Raw genomic sequence first — 16,317 nt, forward strand, 5'->3', positions numbered from 1 at the left:
CAAAGTTCCCAAAACTTATCATCTGAGCCGTTCTTTTGGCCCACAACACATACCATGCAGGAGACCCCGGTTTATTCCTGGGTCAGGAAGATCTGCTGGAGAAGGGATAGGCAACCCACTCCAGTATTCCTGGGCTTCCCTTGTGGCTCAGCTGGTAAAGAATCCGCCTGCAACGTGGGAAACCTGGGTTCGATCCCTGGATTGGGAAGATTCCCTGGAAAAGGGAAAGGCTACCCACTCCAGTATTCGGGCCTGGAGAATTCCATGGACTATTTTGTCTCTGGGGTTGCAAAGAGTTGGACACGCCTGAGCAACTTTCACTTTCACTTTCTTTTCATAATCTATCACATACTATGAGTTATCTTTTTAAGTGTGGATTCTACCGCCAACTATAGTGTAAGCTTCTCACTCAGTGATAGTATCTCATGCCTAATATGCTTAGAAGAATGGACTGCTCATAATAAACTTCAGCAAATGAGTCTGCTTCCCTGGTGGCTCAGATGGTAAAGAATCTGCCTGCAATGCAGGAGACCTGGGTTCAAACCCTGGGTTGGGAAGACACCCTGGAGAAGGGAACCCACTCCAGCATTGTTGCCTGGAGAATTCTATGGACAGGTGAGCCTGGCAGGCTACAGTCCATGGGGTCACAAAGAGTCAGATACGACTGAGCAACATTCACAGACAGAAATGAGTCTGCATTATGAATATTTTGCTCATTAATGCCCAAATTCAATTTAACCTAGACCATAAGTTTACTAAATATCAACACGTTTCCCCAAAAAAAGCATCCCCAAAAGACCCTTGTTTAAGTTTTTTAAATAAAAATTAGGGTTTACTTAATTTTTTCTGTTACCCAAAATACATTATCATAGATATGTCATTACAAATCTGTCAACAGTCTCCTGCCTTACTTAAGCAAAGAGTACTAAACTTGTTTATTTTACCATGTCAGACAACTTGACAATATTTTGGTAACACGTAATTTATATTCAAGGTAACACAAAAATTAGGTGTCCCTCCACACAGGCTCCATGAGAGTTGAGTAGAGTTACCAAAAAAGGAAAGCTGCAACAATTTGAAATTAAAAATTCTTGATCTATTTCTAAAGTCCCCAGTGTGATATTGTGCTCTAAGTATAAACAAAATACCCATGAACGCAAAAGGAACTATACCTATAACATTTAATTACTGACCAGTTAAGCCCTGTTGACAAGAATTCACTCAAGAGAGGCAAAATGAATGGACTGTGCAAATAAGCACCTATCAGCACTGGTTAAGGCAGCCCGTTTCTATCACACAGATCTCCTTGTCCTTGGCTTACTGTAAGAAAAACTCTTAACTAATATATCTGATTCTTTTGCTACTTGAACATAAATATTGAGATGTAGAATTTTAAGGTAAATCTAGAATTTTTAGTTAAAATTATTTCAGCTTTTTTAACTCACTGTGAACAAAGTTTAGGAAAGCACAAAGAATTCAAGTCATCTCTAATTTCATACTAACCATTACAAACCAACTTCAATCCCAAACTCAAAGCTGTTTCTAACATTACAGCCAGCTTAGCCATGAGTACTTTTGGAAGTACATGGTTAATGAACAAACTTACTTCACCAAAACCATGAAAATAAATTGGTATACTGCAATAACACAGAAAAAAGTAAATCAAATACAGACGTTATTCTTAAGTTGATCTGCACTCTCCAATATGGCAGCCACTAGCCACATGTGGCTATTTAAATTAAGTTAAATTAATTAATAAATTTATTTCAGTAAAGTAAATTAATTAATTAAAAATTCAGTTCTCCCATCTTATTAGCCCATATCAAGAGTTCAAAAACCACATGTGGCCAGTGGCTACTAAGTTGTACAATACAGAAATGGAACATTTCCATCCCTGCAGAAAATGTTCTGCGCTGAGAGATGATACTGATCAAGATTTTTTTTTAAAGAAATAAAAACAAAAATAACAAACAACTAGAGATATATATCTTTCCTGTAGCTCAGACAGTAAAGAATCTGCTTGCAATGCAGGAAACCTGGGTTCGATCCCTGGGTTGGGAAGATCGCCTGGAAAAGGGAATGGCAATCCACTCCAGTATCCTTGTCTGGAGAATCCCATGGACAGAGGAGCCCAGTGGGCTACAGTTCGTGGGATTGCAGAGTCGGACATGACTGAGCGACTAACACTACTAGAGATAATATAAATAAATAGATAAATTATTTAAAATAACTAGAGGGGCTTCCCTGGTGGTCCAGTGGTTGAGAATCTGCCTGCCAATGCAGGGGACACGGAACCCTGCTCTGGAAAGATTCCACATGCAGTGGAGCAATGAAGCCCATGCACCGCAACTGTTGAGCTCGCACTCTAGAGCCTTCGAGCCACAACTGCTGAAGCCCACGTGCCCTAGAGCCTGTGCTTTAAGGCAGGAGACCCCACAGTGAGAAGCCTGCATACCGCATCTAGACAACAGCCCCCCAACTTGCCTCAACTAGAGAAAAAAGGCCTGCACAGCAACGAAGACCCAGCACAAAGATAAATAAATATAATTTAAAAAACATTTTGCACAGCCAAGAGCAATTCAGAACAGGTCTTCAAAGTTCAGAACTGTCACAGACAAGTATACAGCCAACAAACTCTATCTTATGGTCATTTTATACATCCTTTCCTTACAGTGCTTACAGTATTTATAATACAGTGTGAAAGTGAAGTCGCTCAGTCATGTCCGACCCTCAGCGACCCCATGGACTGCAGCCCTCCAGGTTCCTCCGTCCATGGGATTTTAGCTAGTGGTAAAGAACCCTCCTGCTATTGCATGAGATATAAGAAACGGGTTCAATCCCTGGGTCTGGAAGATTCCCTGGAGGAGGGCACGGACAACCACTCGAGTATTCTTGCTTGTAGAATTCCATGGACAGAGGAGCCTGGTAGGCTACAGTCCACAGGGTTTCAAAGAGTCAGACATGACTAAAGCACCAGCACCATATATATGTATATAGGCATATATATTATACGTATATATACAATTTTCTAACAAGCTAAATACATTTCAAAAATGTCCAGAGCACTGAAAAACCAATCACAGCCGCTCACTGCTCACACCAAGACAGGTTATCACTGACTTAGGTACAATAAAATGCCTGGAACAAAGAAGACACCTCCCTACAACATGTATCTTTGTAAGAATTTTCCTCACCCAGGGTGGGGAAAATGGAAATGCATTACAAGACAGACCATTAGCTAATTTTCACATAGAAAATGTGAAAACAGAAAAATCAATTGGTAACTATTGAAATAATTGCTGCTGCTGCTACTGCTGCTAAGTCTCTTCAGTCGTGTCCGACTCTGTGCAACCCCATAGACGGCAGCCCATCAGGCCCCGCCGTCCCTGGGATTCTCCAGGCAAGAACACTGGAGTGGGTTGCCATTTCCTTCTCCAATGCATGAAAGTGAAAAGTGAAAGTGAAGTCGCTGAGTGGTGTCAGACTCTTAGGGACCCCATGGACTGCAGCCTACCAGGCTCCTCCGTCCCTGGGATTTTCCAGGCAAGAGTACTGGAGTGGGGTGCCATTGCCTCCTCCCAAAATAATTGCTAGAAGGCATAAAATACGTACTATGGTAACTTGGAACCAAGGCAGGAGAATAAAAGAATTGGGCTCAGGGTAGAAGAGGACTGGAAGGTCATCAACCCGGGGACAGTGAAAATGGGGAGGAGAAATGGCACAGATAAGCCCTGCAGAAATGCAATAAAGAAACCCAAGGGCTGAGTGGGCTCCTAAGCCTGAGGGTAATGACCCTTGATAGTGTCTTCTTTTGGCAACTCCCAGGAAGGAGGTCACCAGAGCCACTGCCAAGCAAGGCCCCAGACTTTTGCTGGAATGAGGGGAAACATCTCCTTTGGGCAAGGAAGACCATGGATGTATTATTTTATTATTGTAGAGCACCCTGAGGTACTCCTCCAAATTGAATGAATGAATGAACATATGAGTAAATATCCTTTGTCTATATATCTATCCCTTATCAATACATATATATCATTGTTGTTGTTGTTGTTGTTTAGTTGCTAAGTCATGTCTGACTCTTTTGCAACCCCATGGACTATAGCCCACCAACCTCCTCTATCCATGGGATTTCCCAGGCAGGAATAGTAGGGTGTGTTGCCATTTCCTTTCCCAATATATGTTGTATCTATATATAAATTTCCCCTTGTAAGGTTGGCAAATTATGGGCCAATATCTAGAATGAAACTCCTGAATTTTTAAGTGAAAATCAACACTTACTTTTATTCAGTAAGTGTTAAGTAGCTAAAATCAAATTCTTCCCTGTTTTGTTAGAAAAGAAATTAAAAGAACTGGAGTCCTACAAGTGGGGAAGAAAGGGAAGGGAGGGTTATGTGGACAGGATGAAGAAATGGGAGCCCAAGGACAGAGCAAATGTTGATCAGGGTCACCCATGACCCACAGATTTTAAGGAAATGGAGTTAAGCCTAGGAACTTCCCCTACCATCCAGTGCTTAAAGACTCCACCTTCCAGTGCTAGGGGCACGGGTTCAATCCCAGGTCAGGGAACTAAGCTGCAGGGTGTGGCCAAAAATTAAATTAAAAAAAAAAAAAAAATTGGACCTAGAAGCATTTCTATTATACCCAACATGTCTACGTCTTCTCATGAGATTCATGACACTTAACGATGCATCATTATTTTGTGTTGTGTTTGGCTTTTCTAACAAACTCTAATTTAAGTGGGTCCATTCCTAGAGGAATCATTGTTTACAGTACAGTTGTGTCTTAGTCTTTTTTGCTGCTGTTGTTCTTTTTTAATTGGAGGATAATTGCTTTACAATATTGTGTTGGTCTCTGCCATACATCAACATGAATCAGCCAAAGGTATACCTATGTCCCCTCCCTCCTGATACCTTATTCTATATATCAGAAGTTTTCTCTGAAAATTTTCAACTCTTCAGCAAAAAAGATAAACTATATTCCAAGCAATACTCACTAAACAAAATTTTGACCACCTGCTCTGAGCAAGGCACTAAAAGTTAACATATTAATTAAAGAGTGCTATCCATTCAAGCTGGTTTTAGACAAGGCAGAGGAACCAGAGATCAAATTGCCAATATCTGCTGGATCATGGAAAAAGCAAGAGAGTTCCAGAAAAACATCTATTTCTGCTTTATTGACTATGCCAAAGCCTTTGACTGTGTGGAACGCAATAAACTGTGGAAAATTCTGAAAGAGATGGGAATACCAGAACACCTGATCTGCCTCTTGAGAAATTTGTATGCAGGTCAGGAAGCAACAGTTAGAACTGGACATGGAACAACAGACTGGTTCCAAATAGGAAAAGGAGTACGTCAAGGCTGTATTTTGTCACCCTGTTTATTTAACTTATATGCAGAGTACATCATGAGAAACGTTGGACTGGAAGAAACACAAGCTGGAATCAAGATTGCTGGGAGAAATATCAATAACCTCAGATATGCAGATGACACCACCCTTAAGGCAGAAAGTGAAGAGGAACTCAAAAGCCTCTTGATGAAAGTGAAAGTGGAGAGTGAAAAAGTTGGCTTAAAGCTCAACATTCAGAAAACGAAGATCATGGCATCCGGCCCCACCACTTCAGGGGAAATAGATGGGGAAACAGTGGAAACAGTGTCAGACTTTATTTTTCTGGGCTCCAAAATCACTGCAGATGGTGACTACAGCCATGAAATTAAAAGACGCTTACTCCTTGGAAGGAAAGTTATGACCAACCTAGATAGCATATTCAAAAGCAGAGACATTACTTTGCCAACAAAGGTCTGTCTAATCAAGGCTATGGTTTTTCCTGTGGTCATGTATGGATGTGAGAGTTGGACTGTGAAGAAGGCTGAGCACCGAAGAATTGATGCTTTTGAACTGTGGTGTTGGAGAAGACTTTTGAGAGTCCCTTGGACTACAAGGAGATCCAACCAGTCCATTCTGAAGATCAGCCCTGGGATTTCTTTGGAAGGAATGATGCTAAGGCTGAAACTCCAGTACTTTGGCCACCTCATGCGAAGAGTTGACTCATTGGAAAAGACTCTGATGCTGGGAGGGATTGGGGGCAGGAGGAGAAGGGGACGACAGAGGATGAGATGGCTGGATGGCATCACTGAGTCGATGGACGTGAGTCTCAGTGAACTCCGGGAGCTGGTGATGGACAGGGAGGCCTGGCGTGCTGCGATTCATGGGGTCGCAAAGAGTCGGACACAACTGAGTGACTGATCTGATCTGATCTGTCCATACCAAAAATATTTAAAAGTCTGTAAGATCATTATAAGGCATGCCAACTCTTCATTTTTTTTTGTCAGCACTGCTGACATGTTTCATCTATTCATTCATTCCATTAATCAAATATCACTGAGAACCTGCTGATCACCAGTCCTTACCCACAAGGAGCTCACCACCCAATGACAGACAAGTAAACATAATTACCGCTGATAAGCACTAACTAAGACAGCAGTCTCCTCCAAAGGACAGTGATATGTGTGCATGTGTATGTATGTACATATGTGCAAAATTTTGGTGAAATTAATCAGCACAGACCTCTAGGCTACACGCTACACCTAATATTTCCCCTATTACTAAAACTTATCAGCACCCCTCCAGTCTGATGATAAAGATCCTGTGCATAGCTGAAACTTACAACAATCAAAATTCAAAAAGGCCTCAAATGTTCAGCAAACACTAACCTAAGATCAAAGTACAATTCTGAGTTGTTGCTCATGTATAATAAACCATAGTCACAATGATGTCAACTTCCTAGGGTAGAAAAGCTACACGTCTAAGAAGCTTCCCAGCCACACATCAGTCAACTACAGACTGATGGAAAACTAAAGACCATTGGAAAGCAAGGGGTTCCAGTCCCAATTGAACCACTCAATGTCCCTGGGCTGAAGTCTTAGCCTCTCTGCAACTCCACATTCTCATCTATTGAATGAAAATGCTCAATTTGCTTCTAAAGTTCCTTCCGCCTATTATATTATATTACATTTTCCTATCACAGTCATTCTATATGACTGTTATAGAATATATATTAAAAATAGTCTAGATTGTTCATGACTCTGGTTATCCATATTGGACAAACTATTCAACAGTTCAAATGTTTTTCAAGATCTACTCACTCTAATTGATGTACTCTGCTCTCTCAGTGTGTTGGGTCTGGGTTCAGAAGGCATTTCCCTCAGGGTATCCCCCACAGAGAAGGGGAAGACCCTCACAGCTTTCTCCCTGAAATTCACTATGCTCTCAACATAGCTAGAGAACAAATCAACAGTTCAGAGAGAAGCTTTATAAGATAGGAAAACTTGACATCATTACTATTTATTTACCTACATAAAGTCTGACATTTGTTGAGATCACAAAGAAAGGAGAGAACCCCAACATCAACTCTCACTCCTGTCTTTTGGTGCATTATCCAGGGTTTTAGGGACGTCCAGATACAAAACACTGGGAATATGTAGAACCCTTCTCCACCTACTCAGTTATTAATCTGGGGCAAGTAGCAGGGCCACCTGAGGCTCCCGCTGCTGCTTCTGTAAAATGGGTTAATGCTGCCACTTTGCCTTAAAGCCAAAGAGAAACCTGTATGCAGGTCAAGAAGCAATAGTTAGAATAGGACATGGAACAACAGACTGGTTCCAAATTGGGAAAGGAGTATGTCAAGGCTGTATATTGTCATCCTGCTTATTTAACTTCCATGCAGAGTACATCATGAGAAATACTGGGCTGGATGAATCACAAACTAGAATTGAGATTGCTGGGAGAAATATCAACAACCTCAGATATGCAGGCGATATCACTTGAATGGCAGAAAATGAAGAGGAATTAAACAGCCTCCTTGGGAGAATGGCATTGAAACATGTATAATATCATGTATGAAACGAATCGCCAGTCCAGGTTCGATGCACAATACTGGAGGCTTGGGGCTGGTGCACTGGGACGACCCAGAGGGATGGTATGGGGAGGGAGGAGGGAGGAGGGTTCAGGATGGGGAACACAGGTATACCTATGGCGGATTCATTTCAATATTTGGCAAAACTAATACAATATTGTAAAGTTTAAAAAATAAAATTAAACTTAAAAAAATTGAAAAAAAATTAAAAAAAAAAAACAGCCTCTTAATGAGGGTGAAAGAGGAGAGTGAAAAAGTTGGCTTGAAACTCAACATTCAAAAAACTAAGATCATGGTATCTGGTCCCATCACTTCATGGCAAACAGAAAGAGCAAAAATGGAAGCAGTGACAGATTTTATTTTCAAAAATCACTGCAGACAGTGACTGCAGCCACAAAATTAAAAGATGCTCCTTGGAAGGAAAGTTATGTGACAAACCTAGACAGCATATTAAAAAGCAGAGACATCACTTAGCTGACAAAGGTCCATATATTCAAAGCTATGGTTTTTCCAGCAGTCATGTGCAGATCTGAGAGTTGAACCATAAGGAAGGTTGAGCTTCGAAGAATTGAGGCTTTCAAATTGTGGAGCTGGAGAAGACTCTTGAGAGTCCCTTGGACTGAGCAGAGAGCAAACTAGTCAGTCTTAAAGAAAAACAACCCTGAATATTCATTGGAAGGACTGATGCTGAAGCTGAAGCTCTAATACTCTGGCCACCTGATGTGAAGAGCTGACTCATGGGAAAAAACTTTGATGATGGGAAACACTGAGGGCAAAAAGAGAAGGAGGTGGCAGAGGATGAGATGGTTGGATGGCATCACTGACTCAACGAACATGAATTTGAGCAAACTCTGGAAGATAATGAAGGGCATGGAAGCCTGGAGTGCTGCAGGCCATGGGATTGCAAAGAGTAGAACACAACTTAGCCACAGAACAACAACAACAACGGAAGACAGGACTAAACGATAACAGAGAACCTTCAGCACCAAGGTCTGTAATCCTGTGACTTCCCTTTTTGAAGCAAGTCAATTAATTAAACACTCCCACTTTGAGTCTCAGATTAATGAAAACAAAAGAAGACTTCTTCAGGAATGCACTGGCAAGATTAAAATTCACTCCCATAGAAACATTCTCAAGCAGTGTAAATTAACCCCTTTATTCAGTGGGAGGTATTAAAGGCAGGAGAGCTATGCAGAGAGTACACATGTGACTTTGGTAGAAAACAGATTGGTGACTGATCCCCTGTACATAAAAGACTAACCCTCCTCACACGTCATAAAGCAAGGGAGGCCCTGAAAAGGAAAATAATCACTCTAACATCTGGCAATGATCACATCACCTCTCTAAACTCCTGAAATTAAAACCAAAACCCTGAAACTTGTCTGTGAGGCCAGGATGATGTAGCCCCCACCTAGTTCTCATTTTGTACCATTTCCATTTCAGTACTAGTAAGCTCCAAGCAAGCTACTTCTTTTCATTCCTGCCTCAGGCCCTTCGCACATTACCCTCCTTGGCCTAATTAACACCCTTTTACCCTTCAGGACTCAGCTCCAGTCACACTTCCTCAGGATATTCTTCTCTGATCCCTCCTCCATCTGTATCCCCACCTCCACCCTCATCCCACTTCACACATACACACACACATACACACACACACACCACTCCATCCTACAGGCCAGGTCCTATTCTTGTGTGCTTCCAAAGAATCGTAGGTCTTTCCTTGAGAGAGTTTACAGACTGTCCGATATCTGAATATTCATTAATAGCTTCCCTAAGGCCCAAATGGCAACCCACTCCAGTGTTCTTGCCTGGAGAATCCCATGGACAGAGAAGCCTGGTGGGCTACAGTCCATAGGGTCACACAGAGTCTGGCTTGCTCTAAATGTGACCTGCTCCAGAAGTGGCTCCCAGTCTAAAAAGACTCACCCCAACTATACAGCATCCCAACTCCTTTTTTTTTTTTGCTTAGCAGCCCCTTCAGTGGTATCTGAGAGTTTTGCCAAGCTAAAATCAGCCTAAAACTTTACTTATGAGTTTTCTAGAGCTGTAGGCAATCTATAGAGCATATAGAATGAAGTACATTGGACACTGAAGTGTCTGGCAGAACAGAAAACGCACTATTTTACAATCCCACTATTCACAGCTCCCTAGAAGAGACCTTTTTAACCCTTTTTCTTTGCATCACACTTAGATAAAAATAAAATGCTTTTAGCATTTCAGATTAATTCAGCTACAGATGATCAACAATTTGATTATGGGGACTAAAGATAAGTGCTATATCAATTTCACACTCTCTTAAAAGAAAAAGAAATGTGTAGAATCAGAAATCAGTTATACATGGATCCCCAATTCAGAAATCTCAATCGGGAATATAAATGAGAATCACAAGTAAGGCATATTATTTCTTTTAAAGCCTGCCACAAACCCATGCCCTTTAGCAATATTTATGAAAGTCTCCAACTCACTTGGAAGTCTATATAGCCTTATACTGCACCAAAGGCTAATAAAACATGATGTCTGGTTTCTATGCCCATAGCATGTTAGACTCATCAGACAGACCACAGGCAGGAGGCAGCTATTGGTGGCTGCTGGTACACTGATAGAAATGTCAAAAGCTAATAGCTCAAACTGTAAAGAATCTGCCCACAATGCGGGCACCTGGGTTCTATCCCTGGGCCAGAAAGATCCCTGGAGAAGAGCATAGCAACCCACTCCAGGATGCCTGAAGAATCCCACGGACAGAGGAGCCTGGTGGGCTACAGTCCATGGGGTTGAAAAGAGTCAGACACAACTGAGCGACTAATGTACATAATCCAACAGTAAATAACACCTAGAAAGTACTCAGGTGAGCTATTCATCAACAGAAACTAACTAGATTAAAAACACTAAAAGATACAAGATGTTTACGAAACAAAAGATGTTTAGCAAATCTGATACTTAAGCAGAAATCTCTTTATTGTGCTGTGATCAGTCGCTTGCTCAGATGCTCCATCATGTCCCATTCTTTGCAACCTGTAGACTGTAGCCCACCAGGGTCCCCTGCCCATGGAATTTTCCAGGCAAGAATACTGGAGCAGGTTGCGCTTTCCTACTCCAGGGGATCTTCCAACCCAGGGATCGACTCAGATCTCCCACATTGCAGGCAGATTCTTTACTGCCTCAGCCACCTTTAGGAGCTCCTAAAACTATACCTGAATTACAATGAAACTGTACAACCAATGTACTCATAGTAATAAAGTCTCACAGAAAAAAAGAGTAAATCATAATCAGTAAATTCTTTACGAAGGCAACAATGTAGATTCATTTTAGAAAGGTTCCCATAAATTACAAAACTACTTTGATATTTTAAGATGTAATTTTCCATCTTTTTGTAGAAGCTGCCCTACTGAAATGCCACATTCCCAGACAAGACTAGATAAGAGTATATGCGTTGTAAGAGTATATGTAGCAAGGAGAGCAAATTTGAAATACACCATCTCTTCTGGTTCTCAAAAGAAAACTAAATTTTATAAAAGAAGAACATGTCTGAACTAGCAAATTCTTCAGTTCATCAATAGGATATGAAGATCTTTAACACCAAAATATTAAATTAATAAATGAAACACTTTATTCAAAAACTATAGCTTATGAAACTATTTTCCATAAAGGAAATTCACTGATGATCACAAATAATTGTGATGCTTTACCAGATGTTTCCAAGTTTGTCAAAGGCTGGGATCATTACATGCTTTAATAAATAAAATAATGTTTTTGATGGTTCTCATTCAACATCTGATTCTTCGGTGGTCCTGGAAGCCGATTAACAAAACCAACTTTTTTAATGTAAATTGAAACTAAAGCTTAAAAATTTTTTAAAGAAACAATGAACTCCACACTTGAGCCCACTTCAAATCAGTGAGCCAGAAAGGAACTTGAGATCAGCTGTCCCACCCACCTCCCCAGATTTTTAAAACAAGGAAATAGCTAGATATCCAGGGCAGGCATTGTCTATTTTCTGCTTAAAGATCACAAAGGACAATGACTCCTCTTTTACTTTCATTATAGACTCCCCTTTTTATTTCCCTTCCCCATCCCCCAAATAAAGCAACAAAAAGGTAGCTTCTCCTTCTGATTTACATACATGCCCTACTTTAAGGTGTCACTTTCTCCCAATCATCCAAACCATACATCTTGAACTTAACCTTCAATTGCCCTGACCCCTCAAATGCCTCAAATATAGACAATCCATCCCCTCTAGCCTCTCTCCCACCTAGCCTTTCTGTTCCCATTGCTGTAACCATAATCCAGTCCTGCCACACCTCCCAGTCACGGGAGTACTTGCCCTAAGCAGAGCTCTGCTCAGTCTCCCTGTGTCATTCGTAAACCAGCAGAACTGAGATCCAAACAGCTTTCCATAAGCCAGTCCCCAACCACGCGTCCAGCCTCACCCACGACCTCTCTGCACTTCAAATATTTTGCCTCACCTAACAAAATCTTGCTATTCCCCAACACTGAAATTTTTCTTTCTTTCCTTCTTCTCTCATTCATTCAGCTAAAATTTCTTGTACAACCTCTAAGCCAAGCTCTGTGCTAGATATATGTATACAGTGGTGAGCAAAAATAGGCGGTACTTGTCCTCATAAAGATCATAAAATATACTCTTCGCTCTTACACACCCTTCAAAAGCTAGTTCAAATATCACTCTATGAAGTCTTTATCACTCTGGGAAGTAATATCTCTTCCTTTCTTGGATTTTTAATATATTCGTTTACAACTTTTGTCATTTCTTGCCTGTGTTTGTTTACACTTCCTTCTTTCTGTATTTATGTACCCCCAAAGCATTAGCATACTGCTCTGTACCAAAATCTATCACATCTAAATATTTCATTTGTTTGTTTGTTTTGGGGGGAGTGGGGTTTTTTTTTTGGCCCCACCATGCGGCATGAGGGATCCTAGTTCCTCCGCCAGGGATCAAACCCGTGCCTCTGCAGTGGAAGCACGATGTATCAATCACAGGACTGCACTGTTTCCTCTATTTCCAACCACCTACAGCTTTTAAATTATGCTTTTTTCACTTCCCATAAAAACATGTCAAGAGTCTTTTTTTCCTTCTCTTTCTTTTTAAAGCACAAAGATGCATTAAGCTGTGGCTAAGTGTAAGTCATTTACTTTCGGCTTTGGAATGTGTTTATGAACTTACAAATGAGAACATCTGATGTCTTAGGGATCTACTTCAAACACAATAATGAAGCCGCCCTGTGGTGACTTGGCCAACAAAGAACTTGGACGGCACACAGCTCCTCACAGGACTCTCCTCCAACCCATTTGAATCCCTTCTCAGGCTTCCTGATTAAGACTAGCCCTGTCAGTTTTAACTGAGTCCTCAGCACCTCAGTTAATTTTTGCATTTTCACCAAGCTTGGCTCAAGCAAATTGAAAGAACTGAGTAACAATTGTCGTTATGAAGAACAGAAATCGACGACCCCACTGTGAATGCCAAAGAGGTCAAAACAGCAAGTATTTGATAAATCAGTATCCTGAAAGTAAAAGTTGACTCTAGTGGGTCACAGAATTAAGAACTGACTGGTGAATGTATAAGCGAAATGAGTGAAGTCTCTCAGTTGTGTCCAACTCTTTGCGACCCCATGGACTTGTAGCCTACCAGGCTCCTCCATCCATGGGATTTTCAAGGCAAGAGTACTGCAGTGGGGTGCCATTTCCTTCTCCAGGGGATCTTCCCAACCCAGGGATCAAACCCGGGTCTCCTGAATTGTAGGCAGACACTTTTACTGTCCCCGAGCCACCAGGGAAGTGGTGAATGTTTACAGATATCTATTTTCTCATGACATATACAGCATAATAATCCTGGTTATATACACAGGTACACATACATAAGCACACACCTAAAACTCTTTGTTCAAAACAGAGAATGGAAAAAGTGGCCCTGAACAGAACTGTTATTTCTGCAGGATTAGCATGAGAGAAAGGAGAAAAGGGGAAGAAAGTAGAAACCTATATCACCTTTTAAATGCTAAAGAGTTTTCTGATTTTTCAGGAGAATTCTATGCACATATCATTACATCTTAAGTGACACCAGTTAAGCAGCAAGAACATTTCACAGTCTTCCTGCAAAGAATTTTCATAAGCTTATAAAAACTGGGCTTCTTTTGTTTTCACCTCTCCTATTAACATACAATGATAATTAACTCAATTTATTTTCTCTCTCTCTTTTAGGCAGGGCAGACCACTGAAAGGAGAAAAAGCAAATTCATATCCACAAAAGTGGAGCTGCGGGAAAACATTTTAATTACTACTGCACATATCCAGATACAGCCTGGACATAAATTTGTGTACACAATGTCAGCAGCCCATTCCTTGCCAAAGCCATCACCACTCAAGTTAGAAGGGTCACATGAGCCAGGGAGGGGCAAAGCTGTTCTCCACCCTCTTTACCAGCCTCAGGCTCAAGACAAAAGGGAACTTGCTGGAAGCAGGAGAGCATGACTTCAGGGTAAATTTACTAGCTCAATGACCTTCGGATCTACATAATCCTCTCTGAGTCTCAGTTTCCTCAACTATAAAGTAGTGACAATAATAGCACCTAACTCCTAGGGTTGTTCCCAAGATTGAGTTAATGTACATAAAGAACATTGCTTGTCATAGGACTGTAAATATTAGCTTGTCATGGGACTATAAATACTAGCTGTTGCTATAATTTTATTTTTATTCTCATGATGAAATGTGCCTCTGAATTCAACTGTATCCCCTGTTCTGTCTATATCATAGCAATTTATAATGAGACTTGAGGTACCAAATGATGGCCCTAAGGCTCTAGGCCCAGGGGCTTCCCTGGTGGCTGAGAAGGTAAAGAACCTGGCTCAATGCAGGAAACTCAGGTTCCATCCTTGGGTCAGGAAGATCCCCTGGAGAAGGGAACAGCTACCCACTCTAGTACTCTTGCTTGGAGAATTTCATGGACAGAGGAGTCTGATGGGCTAGAGTCCATGGGCCACAGAGTCAGACACAACTGAGCAACTTTCACTTCAAGGCTCTATATAAGATCACATATCTGTGTATATCTGTGTATGTTCATATGCTTAGGTGGCATTCAGCTTTCTGTGACATTAGCCTACTTGTTACACATTAAATTCAAAATAAAAACTGAAAAAACAAAAGGGTTTCTTCCTACCTCGATTTAACCTAAATTTTCTATTCCTACAATATTTCCGGGCAAGAGAAGTTTTTCTGTCTTTCTCTCAAAGATGTCCTAGTCTCACATTTCAACTCCAGCCTATGCTACAAGCTACATATAAGAAATCATTCTTTTATAAATTATTTATTCCAAAATTCCCAGTTGCGTTAATATCAGGCTACTTTAATAAAGTTTAAATGAAATTTGGACATTTTAAATTATTTAAAGCTTCAAGTTAATTAGTTCTCATTAGAGGCTGCTCATTCTTCCATGCTAAAACATTTGGTGAAATTCTTTGAATCATTTCAGAAACTGCTTAATATGCAGTACCCAGAGTATGTCCATGAAGAGTTTTCTCCTGCATTTTCAGTACCTTTGCAAACACGAAGACAGAAGAAATGAAAATGGATAAGAATTCTACAGTCTCCTTTCTATGCATAAACGTTCAACTCTATACCCATCACAGTTAGGAGGGGCCCACAAAGTTATAACAATTAACATATTTGATTTTGTTAACTTTCGAGCCAAAAGGAATTTGAGCCAAGTTATAAAAAGTAAGCCTCTATTTGGATTACACGGCCCAATTCCAAAACCAAAGAACTAGCCTTTCTGGAAAGTTGTGCATTATTTATAGCTTAATCAAATACAGACAAATCTTTAAAGGGCTCCCTTTTTTAGGGGCTACATTTTCCCCACAAGTGTGGTAGTTTACACTCTGATTTTAATTCTGATCTGTGAAATCATAACCCAAGGATAAATGTATGCTTTATTATCAACCACATTTTACTAAAATTGCTCATGCCTTTATACTAATGTGGTAACTTCTGTTTAAAACTCAAAGAGAAAATTCATTTCTAATAGATAGTTGGGATCTCATAAGGCCAACTTTGTTAACCCTTCTCCACTAGCTTCTCAGACAGTTGCCAGGTGTGGGTAGCAGATGCACCTGTGGGTCTGGGTTGCCAATCTATGCCTTCTGCCCTGACAGGTGTCAGAGCCGGTAGCTACCAAACCAGGATTAAGAAACTTCAGGGCCTTTACTGCCTTCCCAGATCCAACTCAGAGGTGTGGGCTATCACTGCAGTGGACACCCCACTCCAACAACCCCACAGGCAAAGTCAGCTTGAAAACAGTTCTAAAATTTTGGCTGGGAGAAATTTTGCCCTTAGTTCCCTTAAGAGGAACAAAGCCTCACTATTTAAATATTTGTTGATTTATTTAATTCAAAAAATAA

At 40.8% G+C, this 16,317-nt stretch overlaps 1 protein-coding gene across 6 annotated transcripts in view; it reads right to left on the reverse strand.

The window, feature by feature from the left end:
• The window catches only part of CDC14A (cell division cycle 14A), a 195,742-nt gene that overhangs the window by 167,296 nt on the left and 12,129 nt on the right, over nt 1–16,317 (reverse strand). The window lies entirely within an intron of this gene.

The sequence above is a fragment of the Bos taurus genome, chromosome 3 (genome assembly GCF_002263795.3).
Source record: "Bos taurus isolate L1 Dominette 01449 registration number 42190680 breed Hereford chromosome 3, ARS-UCD2.0, whole genome shotgun sequence".
Lineage (NCBI taxonomy): Eukaryota > Metazoa > Chordata > Mammalia > Artiodactyla > Bovidae > Bos > Bos taurus.